The sequence below is a fragment of the Chelonoidis abingdonii genome, unplaced genomic scaffold (genome assembly GCF_003597395.2).
Source record: "Chelonoidis abingdonii isolate Lonesome George unplaced genomic scaffold, CheloAbing_2.0 scaffold0027, whole genome shotgun sequence".
Lineage (NCBI taxonomy): Eukaryota > Metazoa > Chordata > Testudines > Testudinidae > Chelonoidis > Chelonoidis abingdonii.
Window position 1 is genome coordinate 934,551 of NW_027424288.1, and position 20,976 is coordinate 955,526.

The window sequence follows — 20,976 nt, forward strand, 5'->3', positions numbered from 1 at the left end:
TCAACCCACTCCCTGCTCCTTCTGCAGTAAACTAATTAACCACAGAAACACTGAATTGGAGACACTCGCTGAGCATAACAAGTTACAGAGATGGAGAAGTCTAAGGTCTTCCACCTCAGGTGCTGGAGATACAGTTATAGGGCCAGAGGGAAGAAGCCAACTATGTAAGTAGCACTTTAACAGGAGCACTTTGTTTAAAAAATGTTTTAAATAAACCCAAGTGTAGACTTTGCTGCATTTGTGTAACTGTTTTTATCTCTTTGGCATCTAAACATAGCATCTGGTCTCGTCCAATAAATGTAACTGAAAACAAGCAAATACAAAAATACGAGTCACTCGCACGGATGGCTCAGTAAAATTACAACCCTTCATCTGCCATGCATTTTCCTTTCTCTGATGTGGTGATTGTTAGTTAAAAGACAAAGAAGCAAGTAACAGATTAGCAGTACAGCACTGTGTACTTTCAGTGAAGGGACTAAGTTCTTTATATACCTTACTCAATTAAACTGCACACCAACTCTACATGGCATGATTGTTGCCATTAAAATGACAGCATTTGCCAAGTTGCCATTGAATGGTATCGGAGACACAAGTTTTCTCCTATACTTAGGGTAGTAACTAACAACTGTTGGAAAACATTGATATTTCAATACAACAGTGTCATGCTCAATGTACAGCTGGTGAAACCAAGGCACAAAAGAGGTGACAAGACTTGTCTAAAGTCACACAGGAAAGTTGTGGTAGAGCTGTGAATACTGTAGGACTTAGAGCTCCTGACTCCCAGTGCTTTGGCCACACGACCATTCTTCTTCCACCTCAGGATCTGGGAGAACAAAAACAAGAAAGCGCTACAGGCACAGCTTAGAGATCTCTCCCCACCAGTTCTCGGATGTTCCACACAGAGATGGGACATGGAGAGAGAGGCAGTTTCACAGGCCCTAGACCACATAGGAATATGACCCTGTGAATATCTTGGTCCTAAGTGGAGGTGAAGGCACAGAACACTGATGTTATGAGATCATCCTTGCCTATTAGTATTATGCACTTGCGGAAGCTTCCAAATGGTGTTCAAAACATAGCCCCACATATGTGGCAGACCCAGGTAATGAACAGCAGTCCAGTTAAAAGGTGATGATGGCATAACTGAGGTAACGTTTGCATCAGAGGATGGGTTGCAGTCTCCTGGCCAGCTGTAGCCAGAGGTACTTCCCTCCATCTTCTGTGCCACTGTCTCATCTCCTCCTCCAAAGCTCTATTGCTGCGTCTCTCTCAAACTTTTATTTCCTTCCACTACTCAGACTCTACATTCTGCCCACTTTTGTCCTTTGCCCTGCCCTTCATCCACTCATGACTCAGTGTCTCTCTTCATGCCAACCCCTCTGCCTGGAACAGCCTCCCATTTCCAATGCATGGAGACCTCCCATCTCCCGCTCACCATCACCTGATCGTGTGTCACATAAAACAAACAAACAGATGCAAATGAGCCAAGAACATAAACCAAGGAGAGATTAATGCCGAATCTGACAAGCACCCATCTAGATAGTGTTTCATACACAACTGTCACGCAGCTTGACACTCACATGCCAACATGATAGACAAATCCACAGACAGGTAGATGTGTGTACCCACACTATCTTGCACAGCAGAGCCAGGGCAAAACTCAAAGGAGCACTGTCCATTTTTGTATGTTGTTCTTATATCAGACACTGTTGTATAATGACTGTTCCCAAGCTGGCACTTGAGATGGCACAGCTGCATTCCAAACCGTGGAACCAATGCCTCAAGTATTGAGGACATCACCCTTGTAGCACAGTGCAAGCCTATGGGGCTGCACAAAAGGAGGGTGCACAAAAGTTTCTAAACCATAAAGGCCTCATGTCACCAGAGATTGCTTAATGGGGGAAATCGGTTTGGTGGCACAGTGGTTTGGAGCAATCGCCTGTCACCATAGAGACTTGACTACAATCCCAATTTAGATCACCCCTGGAATGAAGTTAGATAGGCTACCCTGTATTTGGGCAGATCAAACACATTGCATGACCCAGTAAACTTTGTTCAGGCAGAGTTCGAGAAAAAAATAGCACAGTGCATGAGATTCAGGATTAAGAGGAATTGACCAGATCTCCATAGGAATTGTTTGCACATACCACACTTACTATATCTGCCTTAAGCCACATTTTCATGAGCACTAAATTCACTCATTTTAAATACAAGAAATGTATAATGAATTTGTGAAATATAAGAGGGCAGCAAAGTTTAAAGGATTATTTTCTTTTACTGTCACATATGTCAACATCAGAGCCTCCTTCTTGGGTTACAGTTCTCACCCCAGCTTTTTACCATATGTATTACAGCTTGACTCATACGGAGAGGTCTATTCTTTTCTTCAATGCACGGAGGAGTTGCGATAGATGAATAATTGCCCAGACAGTGAGAGAACAGTAGGTTCCAATACACCTTCCATCACTGCATGTTACAATCTCATAGTCCAAAGCAATGTCATCATGAAAGTTAAAGTTAGTATTTACCTTCCCATGTATTCAGCAAGAGATACAGAACAAGGCTGGGATTCTCAAAAACACATAGGCGATGGGAGCACAAGCCCTCCCCCTCAATGGGGTTCATGTTCCTAAGCCACATAGGCACTTGAAAATACCATACATTCAGAAGTGTTAGTGATTTTAGGTGGCTCAGTTTTGGAGTACCCATCTTGAGACACATTAAAAGGGCTGGATTTTCAACACATTCTGCAAATCAGGTTCTTTTAAGAGATCTCAGTTAGTTATCCACAAAACAAAGGCACGTAAAATCACTCAAAATGTCTTTTACTGTGACTATAAGCCGAACATCAAGGAGTCATACCCATCAGTGAACTGATCTAGTTTGCTAATGGCATGTTTCTTTTTAAAGGTTGTGTTAAGGACACATCCTTGAAACACAATTATAAAGCTGTGGGAATAAAGGATTTGGTTTTGGTCAAAAAAAAAATCACTAGTCATCTTGTAAATCCTTGGCTGTATTTATCAAATGATATTATTGATATATACATAGAATGAACTACACCTCTACCCCAATATAATGCGGTCCTCGGGAGCCAAAAAATCTCACCGCCTTATAGGTGAGACCATGTTATATCGGGACTGGACCAGCTTCCCCGGCAGTGATTTAAAGGGCCCGGGGCTCCCCCCAGTGGCTGGAGCCTCTGGCCCTTTAAATCACCGCCTGAGCCTGGCTGCCGGAGCCCTGGCGGGGATTTAAAAGCCCTGGTGCTCCACATGAATTCATAGATTCTAAAACTGGAAGGGACCTCAAGAGGTCATCGAGTCCAGTCCCCTGCCTTCATGGCAGGACCAAATACTGCCTAGATCATCCCGAATAGACATTTATCTAACCTACTCTTAAAATCTCCACAGATGGAGATTCCACAATCTCCCTAGGCAATTTATTCCAGTGTTTAACCACCCTGACAGTTAGAAACTTTTTCCTAATGTCGAACCTAAACCTCCCTTGCTGCAGTTTAAGCCCATTGCTTCTTGTTCTATCCTTAGAGACTAAGGTGAACAAGTTTTCTCCCTCCTCCTTATGACACCATTTTAGATACCTGAGAACTGCTATCATGTCCCCCTCTCAGTCTTCTCTTTTCCAAACTAAACAAACCCAATTCTTTCAGCCTTCCTTCCTAGGTCATGTTCTCAAGACCTTTAATCATTCTTGTTGCTCTTTTCTGGACCCTCTCCAATTTCTCCACATCTTGATGCGCTGCCCAACAACTGGGACACAATTATTCCACGTTGAGGCCTAACCCGTGGGCAGAGTAGCATGGAGAATGATTCTCGTGTCTTGTCTCACAACACTGTTAATGAATCCCAGAATCACGTTTGCATTTTTTTGCAACAGCATCAAAATGTAGTACTCATCTTTAGCTTGTGCGTCACTTATTCAGATAGATGTGGGTAAGAGTGGGCTCAGAAAAAATTGGGGGTTGCTTAAAGGCCCGGACTCCTCGCTGCTTTACTGCATTTTATCGGAATTCGTGTTAGACTCATAGGTCAGAAAGGGACGCAATCTGATATCTATCTGACCTCCTGCACAAAGCAGGCACAGAACCCTATCCATCTAACTTCTGTATCAACCCCAACTATGTCCGAGTTATTGAAGTCTTTCAAATTGTGGTTTGAAGACCTCAAGCTGCAGAGAGATCCACATGCAGTGAACTGCCCACTGCCCACGTGCAGTAGAGTGAAAAACCTCCAGGGTCCTTGCAGTTTGCTGGAGGAAAATTCCTTCCGCCCCTAAATGGTGATCAGAAAAACCCTGACATGTGAGGCAAGACTCACCAGCCAGCTACTTCAGGAAAAGAACTCTCTGCAGTAACTCAGATCCCATCCCATCCAACATCCCATCACAGACCATTGAGCAGACTTATCTGCTGATAATCCAAGATCAATTGCCAAAATTAAACTATCCTATCAAACCATCCCTTCCATAAACTTATCTTAAAGCCAGAAATGTCTTTTGCCCCCACTACTCCCCTCAGAAGGCTGTTCCAGAACTTCAATCCTCTAATGGTTAGAAATTTCCTTTGTCTAGATAATCTGTCACCTTCTCGAAGAAGGGTTATATTGGGTCATGTTCTATCGGGGTAAAGGTGTATTAACTTATCTCCAGGGTCAGACAGACTGACACCCCTAACTCTGGAGATAAATTCTTGCTGTATTCAAAGGTTGTCCATGCAGATAGGAAGTTTGTATGTGGCAGCTGGCAGAGAGCAAAATAATGATTTCAGCTAGGCTCTGTGGTCAGCATGAACCACAGATCAACATCATGCTTCATTATACAGCCTCGTCCATCAGAATCTTCTTCTCTTCATTGCCCAGTGGTGTTGTCTTCGGAGTCCATTAAGATACAGGATTCCTACTGGGATCTATCCTGTCAACCCAGCTGGAACTTTGCTTGAAGAAAAAAAAAGATGTGTCTCAATAGCACTTTCTTGATTAGCTAATTGATTTAAAAAAATAATAATGCTCAAACACCCAGAAGCCTAATTATCCACAGCTTCTCATTTGTACTCATTAAATTCCCAGCTGCTTTACAAAGTGACAGGCTACTGCATAAAGACTCCAAATGAAAGTGTGCAGGGAAAACCTCCAATTTATTCCATACAGAAAAACAGACATTCAGTAAAATCAAAATGCTGCCTCAGTATTTGGTGGATGCCACTTTCACATGAAACAATATCCAGGGACTGAACAGCAAACAAGCAAAACATGTATTTTCCCCCACTTTCAACTGGGCAGCAAAGCTGTTAATTTGTGGATAGCCCCTACCTTAACTACCCATTAGAATTCCATGATGTGCCAAGTCTTGCTGGTTAGTTTTGTGGCACTGAAGTGTACCTGAAAAATGAAGAGTTGTGAATCCAAGCAATTAAAATAACAGCTGGTGTTCTGTGGGGGATTTGTTTCTCTCTCTCTCTGGCTCTGGGCTATGTTAAGTGGTATTGAAATGGCACCATTCTTCTGTAATCCATCTAGCTAGGATCCTATCTCAAATGAAACATCTCATCAAGAGCCTTTTCAGGTCTGAAATGTTTGTATAGTAGCAGTCATATTTCACTGGCTTTCATGTGTGTGGAATTCAATGAAAGTTTGTCAGCTTTAACAGCAAGGTGCTTTAGCTTCCTTAAAAACGGACTTGCAGCTACATTTTGGAGTTTCTAGTACATTATTATCCCACAAACCATGACCACAGACATATAGACAGAATGTTCAGGAATGGAATTTGTTCTAGAATGGGATCATCAGCACATCAAAAAGCACAAGACTATACCATTTCAGAGAAAGGAGAATGTGAATAATTTTGCTGAAGTAGCAGGTTATTAATTTCTGGGGCCAGTCACTAGAAGGAGACACACCAACGATGTTCATATGGAATACGGTGACACATAGTGTGAGTTATTCAGTCTACATGACAATTCCTTGGCCTCTCTACTGAGATTGTCAATGAGACTGTTTCTTATGATGATGGGTTTCTTGTGATGCAGACTGAGACCCATTTACTTCTTTCATGTACGCCACTGAAGACCCCTCAAAGTAAAACTTGCACTTCAACTCCTGAACAGGTCTCATGCCAGTGCAAAATTTCTATTTCCACCCATAGGCCCTTTTGTAGGAAAAAACCAGGAGATAAATACAGAACCTACAAAATGCTGTATTCAAAGCAGTGATCAATGAGAAAACTCAACCTATGGGCAACACTAGTGCTTGGAATGGACTCAAAACAGTGAGTGAAAGGGACATTTAATTCATGTCAACAAACAAGGAAACAGGTACTTCTAGGTGAAACTAGCAGAGAACAGTCATTCATGTCATCCCTGTTTATATAAGGGATTCAGAAGATAAAAAATAGGCTACAACATCAACTGACAGCCCTTGATTTATAAAAACTCTCTATATATTTAAATTTAAGAATTGTGTCTACCAAGGAAATGTGTTAATAGGTGGCGGACCTGCGGAAAGTGATCACAACCAAGTCCAGGGGGTTGAAAAATACTAATAATTTTTCATGGAAAATGTTGAATTTTTTTGTTCCCCCCCACCCCCCAAAATGTCTCAAATGATTCAAGAAAAAACTCAAAAAGCATTTTTTCTTCTAAATTTCTAGTTTTCCACCAGAAACCAAATGTTCAAGCAAAATGAACATTCTCTGAAGACACTGTTTTGATTGAAAAACAATCTCGCCTAAAAATGTTTCAGTGAAAACATTTTGACTAGCTCTATAGCCAACCTAAAAGCCTCAAAAGTAATATCAGTTTGCATTTTATTACAAATGTGCAAAGACATAAGAACGTCCATACTGGGTCAGACCAAAGGTCCATCTAGCCCAGTATCCTGCAGCAGGGGCAAGGGTCACCTTGCTATATTTATTTGGGAGCCTGGGCAACACTAAATGTCATACACTTTTTGGGGGTGGGCAGGAAGAGCTCAAAAAGCAAAAGACAGATCTTTTAACTTAAAAATCAGAGGCAGGGCCATGAGAGGAATCCAGATTTCCAGAGACCCAATCCACTGCCTTGGTCGCTGACCACCCTTCTGTGCCCACGTTTTGGTTAGACTTTGTCAATATGTCATTTTTGTCCTGCAGTTGATGCGACTGAAAAACAAACAGATTAAATACTTTGTTGAAAAAAATCCAGTTAAAAAAAATACAGAAGGGGCCTTAAGCAAATGGCTCAGGCCCATGCTTAAAAAAAATAAATACAAAGCCAAATGTGGATGTAAGTCTAGAATTTTGCAAAACTTTTGCTTCAAGCCCAAAATCATGGGAAAATGTCCCTATTCGTCTTAGTACAAACTTGAAGTTCAACCCAGATTCATCAAGGATCCCCATGATTTGCTGCCCTTTCTAGCTAACCTGAGCCGAACATATGGTTTGTGATTAAAAACCAAGTGAAACGTGTTAGTTTTGCTTTGGATTTGAACAGAACTCAGATGAATACTCAAGAGGCACAAGCCCACGGGAATTTAAACCCATGAAAGCATTCACAGAAGCCTCTGTGGATCAGACCCGCTGTTTTGCACAGCTTTAGTCATTTGGTAGTTTGGGAGCAATACAATTAGATTCAAGGATTCAATTAGCCATATAAAATAGAATGTTTTTATTTATTGTTTTGTTAACTAGGAGGCCAGAAGGTCTCAGAGATTCTTGATGATGCATCACTGGCTGAGTCACAGTGTACCGAATTAGTCATGGCTGTGGGATATGCATCCCACAGTTTCATTTACACTGACAGGCTTACCTGATCCACCCTCATTTTTTTTAGTCATTAAAATTATCTGAAGTCATGTACTTCAAAGCCTTCTGGGTCTGTTATTTCTTCAGTGTCAGACCGAAGGACAAGGATCACTGTTCACGTCACACTCCCCATCAGTACCCAGCCTGTACTGGAGAAGCTAATGATCCAACCTGCAGACCAAATTCGGCGATAAATCCTGGTCATGTGCCACCTGGGGCATGCTGTGCATATGCTAAGAAGTGTCATACCACATGGCTCACCTCAGTATTTCAGTGACAAACATTTCACCTGCAGCATTTAAACAATGATCAGACTGCAATGGCGTACAAGAAGGGCAACATCTGAAGGCCACGTTACAGAAAAGGACAGGGATCACAGCTTGTATCTTGGCATTTGTTATATATGTCACAAAAGAGTACAGTGTGCCCGGTGCTGGTTTCACACCGTTTTAAGCAGCAATAGGAAAAACCACACATCTTTCAGTTAGAATTGGATAAACAATCATACTTTTTCATTCAATAACATTTTCTGGCTGAGAAGTTCAGATGTTATGAACTTCCATGAATGAAGCCTTAAACCCACCCTGTGAAATAGGTAAATATCTGCATTTCATAGCTAGGGAAACAGAGAAGCTAAGTGATTTGTTCAATGTCACATAGCAAATCACTGACAGAGTCACGAATAGAACCTCAACTTCACAGAATCACAGAACTGGAAAGGACCTCGAGAGATCATCTAGTCCAGTCCCCTGCACTCAAGGCAGGACTAAGTATTATCTAGACCATCCCTGACAGGTGTTTGTCCAATTTGCTCTTAAAAATCCCCAATGATGGAGATTCCAAAACCTCCCTAGGCAATTTATTCCAGTGCTTAACCACCCTGACAATCAGAAAGTTTTTCCTAATGTCCAACCTAAACTGCCCTTGCTGCAATTTAAGTCCATTGCTTCTTGTCCTATCCTCAGAGGTTAAGAAGAAGAAAAAGAAGAAGAAGGAGGAGGAGATTTCTCCCTCCTCCTTGTAATAACCTTTTATGTATTTGAAAACTGTTAACGTGTTCCCTCTCAGTCTTCTCTTCTCCAGACTAAACAAACCCAATTTTTTCCAATCTTCCCTCATAGACCGTGTTTTCCAGACCTTTAATCATTTGCTCTTCTCTGGACTCTCCCCAATTTGTTCACATCTTTCCTGAAATGTGGCACACAGAACTGGACACAATACTCCAGTTGAGACCTAATCAGTGCGTAGTAGAGCGGAAGAATTGCTTCTCGTGTATTGCTTACCACACTCCTGCTAATACATCCCAGAATGATGATTGCTTTTTTTGCAGCAGCGTTACTGTTGACTCATATTTAACTTGTGGTCCACTATGACCCCCAGATCCCTTTCCGCAGTACTCCTGCCTAGGCAGTCATCTCCCATTTTGTATGTGTGCAACTGATTGTTCCTTCCTAAGTGGAGTACTTTCTGGAACTGGGCTGAGAAGCATTGGTAAAGACACTTTTATTTGACAAGAAAACCCAAAAAGTTATTTACAGTAGTTTTTTGCTCCATAAATTTCATTCAGAGGATTCTTTCCTCCCCTTTGTTGCTTCACTCTCCACCGACATCCACGCCAAACCAGGAGGGGCTTCACCATCAAGATACCAAATAGGATACAGCCGTGTGGTGCCCATGCATAGGATGGAGCAGTGCACTGTGGGAATTGCAGTTCTCCCCCTCCTTGCCATTATATACTCCAGCCCCAATGCCTCTCAACATCCCACGAAGTAGGTATTCACCCATGAAAGCTCATGCTCCAAAACGTCTGTTAGTCTATAAGTTTCCAGAGGACTCTTTGTTGCTCTTACAGATCCAGACTAATATGGCTACCCCTCTGCTACTAGTCAAGTAAAGCATGTCAATCTAAGCATTTTAACCATTCAATAACTAAGGGAAGCATTGTGCAAGTCCATAAGGGAACCAGGCAGCCCTTGCCCCCGGTGCACCCTGCAAGTATGTAGACTACCTCTAACTGGCAACAGCAGCAAAGTATGGGAGTCGCAAAGGCCCCACTTACAATCCTTAGCAAGGCATCTGACTACTCCAAATTGGAAGTGATTGAGCTTTATGCAAAGATGACATGGAAGGTCAAAACCAGATCTCTATGTTGGTGCAGCACATCTTCACTAGATGTTTGCAGTCGTTTGAACTGCCCTGATGTGGTGCATATTTCTTTACTAAGAGCATACCAGAGAGCCTAAGACCAAAGTTCTGATTCTTGTGAAGTGGATGTGAGGCGTTTACTCAGCTCAATACATCAATGTGGGGTGCATACTTGAGTCAATATATAATACAATTCACTTCTTCCTTCCTTCTTCCACAGGCAACTCAACTTGATTACATTGGGGGTTAGAGATGGAAGGGAGATGCATTGAAACAAAAGCTAATTTCCTGCCGTTTATTGGCTTATGTTAAATCTCTCCTCTGTTGCTATTTCAGTGTTAAGAGAGATACTGCTTTGCAATTAATAAAAAGGTTTTCCCCCTCACTTTCAGTGATTACTTAGGCAAGTTGTTTTAGGAGGTTTGCATATAATCTCATTAAGCACACTTATTGTCTTCAGTACTTTTTGAACTTGCTTCATTACCATGTTAATGCAAATAGGGACCTGTAAAGGTGTTACTAGATATACATCTCTTCTGAAGAAAAGCTACAGATCACCAGTGTTCATACAGCAGATAGATATTCAGACAGCCAGATACAGCTGCCACATATTAATGCTCAGATCTAAACCCACTCAATACAGTTCTGGTTCCCTGTTCAGAGCTACCGTTTTCTGATGCTGCTGAATTCTGAGAGATTTAATTCCAACATGTCAAAAATTCTCATTTAAAAACAGCCGATCTAATGAGATTTCAGCCATTTGAGGCCAGCATTTCATAACAATGGCTCACTAGGTTTATGCCTGTTAATAGGATCCCAAACCTTAATTTGGCATTGAATCTGAACCTCAGCTTAAATCTCATCTGGATTTGGAGGCTCATTTATATTTTATTGGAACTGAATTCCCAATCCCTGGTTTTATATTTTACCCAGGTTAAGCATTTTGAAGAATGTTTAATGATTTGAGAAGAGACACCGTCTGTTTGTAAGAGAACTGTCAGCAGGGGAGGGACAAAGAGAGGTTGAAAACTGAGAAAATGGTTAAAATAACACCCATAGCATAGATTAAAGTCAATGTAGCAGGGGAAGGGGGTCTGTTAGATGCCTTTCATCAGCATTAGGTATCACTAATTTTATTCATAAATTCAGATTTTTCTCATGCCCTTCTCTTCATGGCCCTCCCCTCTCCACTCCCGGAATGCTGATATTTTAATATGTGGATCACCCAGTCCTAAGCAGCACTGTGATCCACAGGGCACCTTTAGAAATAAAAAAATGATACTATGAAATCTGAGCTGGGGAAAATGCAAAATCCCTTCTTCTGCCTGATATCCTTTATGATTTGCACAAGGCAGTCACTTTCCTCATTTCCCTTAGGTTTTCATACTTCAGATGCTAATTCCAAACACCCCCTTAACTTTATGGGTGTTGGAAACCCACAACAAAACTTTGCTGCCTGGAACCATTTCTAACAAAAGGCAGAAGAAATAAAGCCGGAACAGCTATTTTAAAATTTTGCTACCAGTTTATCACCTTGTGGCTTAATATATAAGCTTCATGACTCACTCTGGGGATTGTGCTTGCTTTCTGGGTAACATGACCTCCTCTAGCTTTGTTCCTCCTAACAGTACAAATTGGTCATTCGCTAACACTGAAAGAAGCAACTCCCTTATTAGTCATATCTAGATATACAAAATTAATACCTGAGGCGGCAGTGGGTTAGTTAACACACCAGCTTCTGGTATGTGGCCATCCCACATTTCAGAATAGTTTTACGGGGATCAGAATTTCAAATACATGAGACATCTGCATGACAGTCTCTAAACAAATCCCTCAACCTGAACACCCCATAAAACTTTTCTAGCAGACTGGAGATTTGCACAATGTGCAAATCCCAAGGGGATACAAGGAATGACGCTGAAAGAAAAATCCTTGACTTCAGGGAGGCCCAACTTTCAGCTGTGTCATATCTCATTATTTATCCATCATCATTATTTATCCAGCAATTCATTATGTGCCCTTCACAACATGATCTGGCACATGATATAATTAAAAGCAATAGATCACATTACACTGTCTACAACAGGCAGCAAGAGTAGCCAGGCAGATACACTGCTGCTAAGCCTTGTCCTTTATAGGTATAGCATATTACTGGCCTGGTACAAAACTAGAAGCCTGCTCAGATGCAGCCTGCGTCTGAATAATCAATATTACACCATATGCCCTTCTGCCTCATCCAAAAAGATTTGAAGATCACATCGGTTCAACAGGTCATCGCAAAAGATTTGAAGATCACATCGGTTCAACAGGTCATCGCAAACAGTATGTCATCACAAACAGAATTTTAACTTCTTTTAGTAGGGGGGTTTGGGGCAGTAGCTGATGCGTAGGTGATGGTAGAAAGGAGGAACAACAGTTGAGAGGCTGAGGCTGTTCACTGGTAACCTACAGAGGGTTGGGGCTTTACTCGACTTACTACTGAAACCAGTAAGCTCTACCTTGTCAACAGAACCATTTCTATTTCATTTTTCTTGGTAAATCAAATCAATAGATCTTAACATGACATATTAGCCTTACTATGAGCTATTCTAATGGTTATTTACACCATTTATTGGTGGAATGCCACAATTTCATTCTCAAACAATGGGTGGTTTTTATGTTGATTTCTGGCCTATACATAGCAGCCAAAGGTTCAATGTTATCAACAACTTCCTCTCCCTCCTCTTGCACAGGAGAAGACCAGTGGTAGAAATGGTCTCACATCCAGCCATACCCAAACTTGAGAAGTCTGGATCTAATTCTGACCACATCATCGGTGCCCAATCCTACATCTAATTGGACAAAGGAAAACTTGACTCCTATCAGGCCTCTAAAACTTTGGGGGAAAGTTTGCAACTGAAGCCAAACTTTGCAGCTCAGGCCCATCTAATGAAGACCTGAGACCTGCTCACAATAATGCAAACGATGGGGTTGAGATCTTGGCATCAAGGTTCTCAAAATTCTAGTATGGGGTGGAGCACAGTAGTATAGTCTATCAATCATCCCTGAAAGCAGAGGAAGTTGATCATCTGCAATATCCCTTAGGGCATCTCTACACTGCATCAGAGAGCAAGTCTCTAAGCCCAGGTCCACAGCTCGGTGCTTGCGGAGCTTCTGCCAGTGCTCCAAAAATAGCTGTGAAGATGCAGCTTTGACATTGCGGCTCAGGCTGGAGCTCTGGCACTCAAGCCCACTCAACTTCCCCCAGGCTTCGGAGGCCGAATTCCTGCCTGAGCCACAACATCTGCACAGCTATATCTAGAGCACAAGCCTTGCCAGCACAAATCTGTGGATCTGGGCTGGGAGACTCGCTCCCAGATGCGGACACAGACGTGCACTTAGAGATTAAGAGCAGATCACCACTGAATGCTCTGAAAGACATTCAGAGTTCTTAGCCAATACACTGTAGCCCAAATGTTGATCCCACCTTGTGCAAGCAAGAATCGCTGCAACTAAGGGTATGGCTACACTTACATTTTTGCAGCGCTGGTAGTTACAGCTGTGGTCGTATAGCTGTGTAGGGTCAGCGCTGCAGTGTGTCCACACTGACAGCGACCAGCGCTGCAGTGTGTCCACATTTGCAGCATTTGCAGTTCTGAGTGCTAGTGCTGTTTGTGAGTGGTGCATTGTGGGGCAGCTATGCCACAGAGCACCTTTCCCATTTCGGCGCTGTGGGTTGGTGGGAAGGGACGGAAGGGTGCAGGTCATTCCGCTTCCTGTTCCAACGACCGCGTGGTGCATCGCTCCCTTTTCAGCCGTTTGGTGCCATTGTGAGTCTGCCAGCGTGATTTCAGTAAGAAAATGCCCGAGCTCCTGAGGACTTTGCGTGATGAATCGTTGCCAGCACATCACGTCTGGCAGTTGAGCTATTCCTTATGCTCCAAAGTGACAGTGAGGAGAGCTCAGATGATGAAATAGATTCGGCTTGCACGCGCCTGACGACTTAAATTCGCTTGTGGCAGTAACGGACGTTTGCTCAGCACCGTGGAATGCCGCCTTTGGGCTCGGGAAAACAAGCACTGAGTGGGTGGGATCACAATTGTCATGCAAGTCTGGGATGACGATCAGTGGTTGCAGAACTTTAGGATGAGAAAAGCCACTTTCATGGGAGTGTGTTGCTGAGCTCGCCCCAACCTGCAGCGCAAGGACACAAAGACCGAGAGCTGCTGGTCAGTGGAGAAGCCGGGTGGCTATTGTGCAGTCTGGAAGCTGGCAACTCCAGACAGCTACCGATCAGTCCAAACCAGTTTGGAGTGGGGAAAGTCGACCGTTGGAATAGTGGTGATGCAGTTTGGCAGGGCCATAATCGCATCCTGCTAAGAAGGACTGTGACTCTGGGGAATGTGCAGGACATTCTGGATGGCTTTGCACAAATGGGTTTCCCTAACTGTGGAGGGGCAATAGATGGGATGGCAATTCCTATTCTTTGGTCATTGCCCACCCCACCTGGCATCCGAGTGCATTAATCGGGAAGGGGTATTTCTCTATGGTTTCCTCAGGCGCTTGTGGATCACCGTGGGCGTTTCACTGACATTTACTACAGGATGGCCTGGAAAGGTGCATGATGCATGCATCTTTTCGAACAGTGCATGTTCAGGATAGCTGCAGGCAGGGGACTTTTTTTCCCCAGACAGGAAGATCACAGTGGGGGACGTCGAAATGCCAATTGTGATCCTTGAGAGACCCCGCTTACCCGTTAATGCCTTGGCTCTGAAAACGTATACAGGGAAGCTTGACAGGACAAGGACCGGTTCAATAACTACAGGCTGAGCCAGTGCAGAATGACTGTGGAGTGTGCTTTTGGCCATTTAAAGGGGAGAATGGAGAAGTCTTCTACGGGAAGCTAGACGTGGGGGAAAAAGCAGCATCCCAGCGATTATAACCACGTGCTGTATCCTTCAGTGACGAATGGACCTCCGAGGTTCAACGCCTGGAGGCTGAATTTGCACAGCCAGAGAGCAGGGCTACTAGAGAGGCCAGGCACAGTGCTTCAAGGATTAGGGATGCCTTAAAGGAGCAATTTGAGGCTGAAAGCCAACAGTAATTGTTGGGTGCCTTCCACAGGAGTTAAGTGCAGTAGTTGCAATGATTTTGCAGTGCTATTTTTCACTTGTGGTACAGTATGTTACACTTTCTGTAATAATAAAACTGTTAAAAGACAAGAAATCCTTTATTAAAAATACAGTACATACAAAAACGGGCAGGGGGTAGGGTTGATGAGCACTAAAGTCAGAGGTTTGAATATGTCTTCCTTGAGTGCTGTTGCAATGCCTGCTCCACTTCAGGATTAATATGCTGCATGGTGATGGGGTTGAGTGCATAGGGTAAGGGTCGTAGTTCTCAGGGCTGTTAAGTGAACGTATGGGTGTTTGGCGGCAGCGGTGGTTGGTTAAGAACCAGGATGCTGGAGAAGGGTGTTTTGAGGAAACAAGTGGGCACAATGGGTTGAGCTTTGGGATGGGGGGAGGAAGGCACGGTAGTGTTCTGCCTGCATGGCTAGCATTGACTGCACGACGTCTGTTGTGGCGTTCCAGGATGCTTAGCAAGCCGAATCCTGTGCTTGTCTTGGTGCCTTTTCCTTTCTCTGGCAGCCTTTTCCTTTCTCTTGGCAGCCTGCTCCTTTTTCCTGCTTTCCTTTCCCTCCAGTCTTGCAACTTTTTATTATCTTGTGAATACAGATTCATAACTGCTTTCCCAGCTCCTCTTTATTCTTCCTTTTTTTTTCTTAAGTTCCGTAGTTTTCAGAAGTCTGCGCGATGGAGCGTATCCAAGGTCACTTTAAAAAAAACACGAGAGAAACTTTTTACTACAGAGCCTGTATTGTTTTTAAGACTATTTCTAGGCTTTCATTTACACATTGCGAGCATAGCACAGAGAGGCCGCAGCGTGCAGAGAGAAATGGTGAGTTTCCCCACACGCGTCTCACCTGGGAAGGGGGGCTGCTTGACTCTGGGATCAATGGGTTTCTGTGACTTTGGGAACGCAAAAAGCAGCTACAGGGAAATAGCACTGACCCTATACCCACAATCTGCCACAAAGCAGGTACTCCTCAGAGCCATCTTGCACACGACGGCTCACCTGGGAAAGGGGGGCTGCTGACTCTGGAATCCATGGGCTTTTCTGTGACTTGGGGAAAGGAAAGAAGCAGCTACAGGGAAATAGCACTTAACAGTATCCTGCATTCCACAAGAATTTAACCTCCCGATATCTCGCTGCTCTGGTCCACCTGGGGAAGCGGGTCGGGTGTCTTCTACAGCTATTGTGGATTCCGCCCTGGTCCCTACGCAACTCTCTGTGCGCAACAATGTCCTCCCACCCTCACAAGCACAATGGCGCGGACGTGTTAGCCTGACTGGTGGCGGACAAGGACCACGGTGCTTCTCCCTATAAACTTGCGGAAGCGCACTGCACACGCTCTGACTGAAACTTTTGAACAGGATTACAGAGGCAGATTTACCGAACGACGTGATAGGACCAAATCATGGGCTATTCACATCTAGGCAGTGCTTGCAGGCAGCCATAGCCCCCTCCTTCCAAACATTTCCATCTTATTAATAAAAGCTTTTTTATTTACCGGGAAAGGCCCCTCTTGCTGGTTCCATCACTACCAAGTCCAGCAGCTGCGGACTGGCTAGCTTCTTCCTGGCTGGAAAATAGCTCCTGGCTGCATGACTCCTGGGAGTCTCCAAACCACCTCATATAGCCTCACGCTCGGGTTCCCTCTACCACCCTCCCTTCTCCTTCTCCAGGCCTCTGAATGTCCATCGTGATCCTCGGATTGGCAGTAGGGACATCCAAAGTATCATTCCAGCTCCTAGTAAAAATGGCAGGTCAGTGGGGCAAGCCACCTGAGCGGTGGTTTTTACCTGACGTGCTTTTATCAAGTAGCCAACTCCGCAAGCTCCTTTACAATTAACCCATGCCAAAAACTGCACCGCTGTCCCGGTCATAGCCCCTGTATTGCATTGACTTTGATATCTTGGCCTTATAGGTAATCATATATTCTATTGGCTGTTTGGAGCGACAGCTGTTTGCCTGCAACAGCTTCCTCACCCCAAACACTAGATGAGAATCTCTGAGCTTGGCAGTGCTCCATCTGTTGGGCTCATTTGGGGCATGGAGGCTATGGTCACTGATGATTGATTGCACTCCACGCCTCGGCTGAGCAAACAGGAAAGGGGATTTTTAAAATTCCAGGGCATTTAAAGGGCGGGTCACCTGAGCCAGGGCAGTGGAGTGCGAAACGATGACACGAGAGGCTGAAAATGATGCTGGATACCTCCTAATACCCTGATTGAGGCCAATTACAGTGCTGGTGTGAGTTTCAAACCTCAGTAGGGACCAGGCGCTTGCATGGATTCGCTACACCCGTAGCAGACCAGGAGTACAGCCAGCGCTGCAGACAGGGAGTTGCAGCGCTGGCTGAGCTTTGTAAGTGTGGACACTGAGTAAGTTGCAGCGCTGTAACCCCCTCACCAGCGCTGCAACTTGCAAGTGTAGCCAAGGCCTAAGCATCCTGGTGTATGTCTACACAGCCTGTGGCAGAAAACATCAGAGCCCAGGTTGACAGACTCTCGCTTGCGCTACCACACTAAAAATAATTGTGTAGATGTTGTGGCTCGGGCTCTCAAGTCTAGGAGGAAGATGTTATTTTTAGCATCAGTACAGCAAACCTAAGTCTGTTGACCCAGGGTTGGAAGCTCCTGCCACTGGCTGCGTAGACATACCTTAATTCTTCTTGAGACCTCAGGACACCCATAGTAGCCACCTAGCTATCCATCTTTTTCTCTCTCTTCCTAGTAATGTGGATATTGCAGTACCTCTAGCTCCCACTTACAATGTTAAAAAAAAAAGCATATCAACATGTTCCTGTAGCTGCATGTAATTTTTTTCTTCCATCTGACCTGAAATATAAGGAGACATGGCAAAAAATTATAAATGCCCTCTATGTAAACATCTCAGTTGACATCAGCAGCTGTAAAGCCACCAAAACATCTTCATTTGGAAACACCTGCAAAGGCATTTAAGAATGTATCAGTGTAGGAGAACTCTATATTGTTTGTACAAAAAATACCGGAGTCCCTTCTTTAGACTCTTTCCTTAAGATACCATCAGCTGAAAGAAATAAGATAGGATGCTGGTAACCAGCATCAGGATGCTAAACCACATGAAGCCAGTCTCACCCCACAAAGAGTGGTGACTAATATGATCCAGGGAAGATGATTTAACAGGTTTATTCATGTAACAGGATGTGTGGTTGCTGTATCTCCCCACTTCTTACACACTGTAGGGATTCTCTCATTTCAGAGGAATTCTGCTTCAAAGCTTCTTATAGAAATAAAGGATCTAAAGGTTTGACATAGGTACGCTCATGTTGTGGATATTTATGTAGGCTGTCCATGTGCTTCTTACATACATGTTTGCAAAGAAAGTATTATTATCATATGTAGATTCTGCAGTTACAATTGACTCAATTCTTAAAAGCTAATTTAACTGTGATTAGTTAACTAATAAACAAAACCCACAATATTCATCATACAGCATTAAAAGTAATTCTGTTGTGTAATTTCTATACAGGATGAAAGGAAAACCGTGCACAACAAAACCAAACTTAATTAGCCTTTGGATATTGCTCTGGCATTAGACACTCAATCTACAGATTTGGTGTCAACATGACTCACCAGGACACCCCAAAAATCTTGATTTTATATTAGATATAAAAAACTATATTAAAAGAACGTTAAAGTTCCAAAGTCCATCACTCAAGAGTTTGGAAATGCTGGAATTAAGGTTGCCTGGGCAACCTTAATTCAGCCCCTTTGCACCAATGCATTATATTACAGTCTTTAATTACAATGATCACATACTATTTTTTCCATAGGGCCCAGGCCTCCTTCAGTGCACAGTATGGACGATGCTCACTATTAAGCAAATATTCAATATTTTGCTTTATCCTCATTGTTCAATGTGTGACACCTCCCCCAATTTCCCTTCTGTAAAATGAGGATAATCCTGCACCAGCTCAGAGAGGACCCCCGCCATACCTCAGTTGCAGTCCACCATTCAAACCCTGCAATGAAACAGAATTTTATAGTTTCCTTCTGGGCTCTTCTATGGCACTCATCACTTTAGTATCACAAACATTCATTTATTTTCATAAGTCCTCTCTGAGCTGGTGCAGGATTATCCTCATTTTACAGACAGGAAATTGGGGTACAGACAGATTAAAGCAAAAAGTTTCCACTATTTTGGGTGCCCATTTTGAGACCATTTAGGGCCCATTTTTCAGGAGTACTTAGTAGTATATCGCACTCCATATTTTTAAAGTACAACTCCCATTGTCTTCAAGTGCAGATGTAAGTACTCTGCACATCTGCAAATCAGATGCCATAATCTCAAATTGGGCACCCAGAAAATCAAGAACACAGCCAGTGATGGAAGTGACTCACCTAACATAACACAGCAACTGTGGGAGAGGCAGGGATAGAATCTAATTCCTTGGGACGGTATTCAACTGCCTTAACCATGAGACCCTTCTTACAGTCCTCTCTCTGCCTCATTCAATACACACCTTTCAACTTCTCCTCCAATAAATGGGGCATGAGACCCACCAACAACAGCCTTTCACTAGATAAACCTCAGTCATTCTTTGCACTGAATAAGGCAGGAGTCCTGTGGAAAAAAAGTGAACTGGTCATGTGATTAAAGACTCTGTCATATGCATTCACAGAGGGGCCCAAATTAAGGCTGTCCAGGCAACCTTAATTCTAGCATTTCCTAATTTGAGTGCTTGACCTAGCAACCTTAATATTCTTCTGAAACTGAAAGAGACAATTTCCATCATGTGGAGCATATTAGCATCCACAGGGTTTGAACCTTTAGATTCACCACACAGACCTCTTATATTTGAGCTAACAGAGTAGCCAATAGCAGTGGTAAATTGTCATTTTGTATGTGGACCAGAATTAGAAAGGAGTAGACACACTCGCAAGAGGGCTTCAAGGATATCTGCTGATAGCAGAGGAATGGTGAAACTCACAAAACTTGCAAGAGATTGCATGCATTTCTAGACTTCTTATCCAGCTTTTGTCATTCTAGGCAGGCTGTTCTCCTTCTCCACACTGCCTGGGCACCAGCAGGGGGAGAGTGCAGAGCACAGAGTCTGATCACTCTTGGTTTCCTTGCCCAACACCACAGTTGCATCTGGCTCCTGGGACAGACCTGCTCAGCCCCCATATCCCTACGTTGGAGTATGCCCACTGCAGATGGAGGCCATATCTATACTACAGGTGCTACAGCAGCACAACTACGGCACCATAGCTATGACGCTGCAACTTGTTGTACAGATGCAAACTGCAGCAACAAAAGGGTGTTTTTCCATCACTGTAGCAACACCAGCTCACCAAGCAAGGTGAAAGTATTCTTCCATCAACCTAGCTGCATCTACACTGGGGGATTCGCGCAGCATAGCTACAGGATTCAGGGGTTTGGATTGTTCATAAGTGTAGAGCAGGCTGGAATCTTTGGGAAATTTAGCTGCCAAACTAACTAACCTCTACTGAGCATGTGTAAATAGAGATATTTCAAAGGCTTATAACTTGGCCAAATTAAGGTGTTTCCCCCCTAGGAATAGCAAAATACATATCTTTGACAGCAGGACAACTCCATACCACGTTATGTCGCTGCTCCAAAACATGGAGACATTACAGCTTCCTGGTGAAGTAGCTGTAAGAATTATTTTATCATAGGGAAGACACATTTTTCTCTAAGCTTGTCCTTGATAATGGCCAAACCATTTTTGCTGAAGCTTTCCAAAACCATTCAGCCTGGGGCAGACACTCAGTATGGAAAATATCAGTCCAAACCAATAAAATTTGGCCAAGTTATAAGCAACTTGAAAACAAGATAACGCTTGGCAATCTTAACTGTAGGCAGCACTGCCAGCTCTGCCTACAATATGAACAAACAAATGATAGAAACAACTGTTTGACTTTGTCT

General features: G+C 43.5%; 2 long non-coding RNA genes across 3 annotated transcripts in view; one reads left to right on the top strand and one right to left on the bottom strand.

Moving 5' to 3' along the window:
* LOC116832665 (uncharacterized) overlaps positions 1-20,976 on the top strand; it is a 24,283-nt gene continuing 3,307 nt past the window's right edge. Inside the window, exons 1-3 of one of the 2 annotated variants that reach the window (XR_012654940.1) lie at positions 1-164; positions 18,286-18,341; positions 18,556-18,955. This is a non-coding gene — a long non-coding RNA (uncharacterized LOC116832665). Of the gene's footprint in view, positions 165-18,285; positions 18,342-18,555; positions 18,956-20,976 lie in introns of those variants that run through there. The other variant, XR_004375516.2, reaches the window with a different exon arrangement.
* Positions 4,623-20,976, bottom strand: part of LOC142046015 (uncharacterized) — a 22,277-nt gene continuing 5,923 nt past the window's right edge. The window contains exons 2-3 of the long non-coding RNA XR_012654941.1: positions 5,328-5,396; positions 4,623-4,952 (exon numbers count right to left, since the gene is read on the bottom strand). This is a non-coding gene — a long non-coding RNA (uncharacterized LOC142046015). The remainder of the gene's footprint in view (positions 4,953-5,327; positions 5,397-20,976) is intronic.